Source organism: Capricornis sumatraensis, chromosome 1, assembly GCF_032405125.1.
Source record: "Capricornis sumatraensis isolate serow.1 chromosome 1, serow.2, whole genome shotgun sequence".
Classification (NCBI taxonomy): domain Eukaryota; kingdom Metazoa; phylum Chordata; class Mammalia; order Artiodactyla; family Bovidae; genus Capricornis; species Capricornis sumatraensis.
The window spans coordinates 74,537,928-74,540,447 of NC_091069.1; the positions used below are offsets into that span (position 1 = coordinate 74,537,928).

Consider the following 2,520-nt stretch of genomic DNA (forward strand, 5'->3'; position numbering starts at 1 on the left):
AAGAAACATTCAAATCACATTAATAAAATTTCATCTTTATGTATTTTCTTTTCTCATATAAAATCGTCTATATTTAATTTTCACAAACATCACCTGCGATAACATCAATATACTGGCTCATGTCGACATCAAATCTTGTAATTTATTTCTTTCTTTTTTTTTTTTTTTCCAATGAAAGGGAAATTTTATTGAGGCTCCAGGGCCATGGAGCTTGGGCAGGTGGCCACCTTGGGAGCCAAGGAGAAGCGGATGGAGGGGCCTTATTTGACCTTCTTTTTGGGGCACAGGTTGTTGATTTGGCTGCACTTGTAGCAGCTGACAGTGCAGGGGTCTAATTGAGTATAACGCCTGTGGCAGATCATCTTGTCCCAGTTGTATTTCTGAGCAAACTGGTGGAGAGAAGGCTGGATGATGTCATCTCACAGACAAAGCACCAAGTGTAGGGTGGACTTTTTCTGGATATAGTCTGACATATTGCAGCCATTCTCTGGCTGTATGCCAGTGAAAATCAGACTCTGCTGATCAGGTGGGAAGTCCTCCTTGTCTTGGATTTTGGCTTTGACATGATTCCCAGTAGTGTCACTGGTCTCAACCTCATGGGTGATGGTCTTGCCTGTTAGGGTTTTCACAAAGGTCTGCATCTGTTTGGCCACCTCATTGAAAAGAAAGAGGGCCTGGTTTCTTTCTTTGTTTTGATCTCTGTTAAAATCAGAGTTGCAATGTGTGACCCAACATTAACACATGTGCACGATAGTTCTTTTAGAACTAAATTTGTATTGCTGTTTAGTCATTAGTGTACTTTTGTGATTTTCAGTTCAGTTCAGTTGCTCAGTCATGTCGGAATCTTTCCACCCACCATAGACTTCAGCATGCCAGGCTTCCCTGTCCATCAACAACTCAAACTCATACCCATTGATTCAATGATGCCATCCAATCATCTCATCCTCTGTTGTCCCCTTCTCCTGCCTTCAATCTTCCCCAGCATGAGGGTCTTTTCAAATGAATTGGTTCTTCACATCAGGTGGCCAAAGTATTGGAGTTTCAGCTTCAGCATCAGTCCTTCCAATGAATATTCAGGACTTATTTCATTTAGGTGGATTGGTTGGATCTCCTTGCAGTTTAAGAGACTCTCAAGAGTCTTCTCCAACACCACAGATCAAAGGCATCAATTCTTTGGCACTCAGCTTTCTTTATAGTTCAACTCTCATATCCATATATGACTACTTGTAAAACCATAGCTTTGACTAGATGGACCTTTGTTGGCAAAGTAATGTCTATTTTTTTTAAATATGCTGTCTAGGTTGGTCATACCTTTATTGTCTTTTAATTTCATTGCAGTCACCATCTGCAGTGATTTTGGAGCCCCCAAAATAGTCTGTCACTCTTTCCCCATCTGTTTGTCTTGAAGTGATGGGACCACATACCATGACCTTAGTTTTCTCAATGTTGAGTGTTAAGCTAAATTTTTTACTCTCCACTTTCACCTTCATCAAGAGGCTCTTTAGTTCTTCTTCACATTCTGCCATAAGGGTGGTGTCATCTGCGTATCTGAGGTTATTGATATTTCTCCTGGTAACCTTGATTCCAGCTTGTGCTACCTCCAGTCCAGCATTTCTCATGATGTACTCTGCATAGAAGTTAAATAAGCAGGGTGACAATATACAGCCTTGACATACTCCTTTTCCTATTTGGAACCAGTCTGTTGTTCCATGTCCAGTTCTAACTGTTGCTTGCTGGCCGGCATACAGATTTCTCAAGAGGCAGGTCAGGTGGTCTGGAATTCCCATCTCTTTCAGAATTTTCCAGTTTATTGTAATCTACACAGTCAAAGGCTTTGGCATGTGGCCAATTTGATCTCTGTTTCCTCTGGCTTTTCTAAATCCAGCTTGAACATCTGGAAGTTCACAGTTCATGTACTGTTGAAGCCTATCTTGGAGAATTTTGAGCATTACTTTGCTAGTGTGTGAAATGAGTGCAATTGTGAGGTAGTTTGAGCATTCTTTGGCATTGCCTTTCTTTGGGATTGGAATGAAAACTGATCTTTTCCAGTCCTGTGTCCACTGCTGAGTTTTCCAAATTTGTTGGCATATTGAGTGCAGCACTTTCATAGCATCATCTTTCAGGATTTGAAATAGCTCAACTGGAATTCCATCACCTCCACTAACTTTGTTCATGGTGATGCTTTCTAAGGCCCACTTGACTTCGCATTCCAGGATGTCTGGGTCACAATCACACTATTGTGGTTACCTTGGTGATGAAGATCTTTTTTGTATAGTTCTCTTTATTCTTGCCACGTCTTCTTAATATCTTCTGCTTCTGTTAGGTCCATATCTTTCTGTCCTTTACTGAGCCCATCTTTGCATGAAATGTTCCCTTGGTGTCTCTAATTTTCTTGAAGAGATCTCTAGTCTTTCTCATTCTGTTGTTTTCCTCTATTCCTTTTCATTGGTCACTGAGGAAGGCTTTTTTATCTCTCATTGCTACTCTTTGGAACTCTGCATTCAAATGGGTATATCATTC

At 40.7% G+C, this 2,520-nt stretch overlaps 1 pseudogene; it reads right to left on the reverse strand.

The window, feature by feature from the left end:
- Positions 1-260: 260 nt before the first annotated feature.
- LOC138085470 (ubiquitin-ribosomal protein eL40 fusion protein-like) lies at positions 261-641 on the reverse strand (annotated as a pseudogene).
- Between the last annotated feature and the right edge of the window lie 1,879 nt (positions 642-2,520).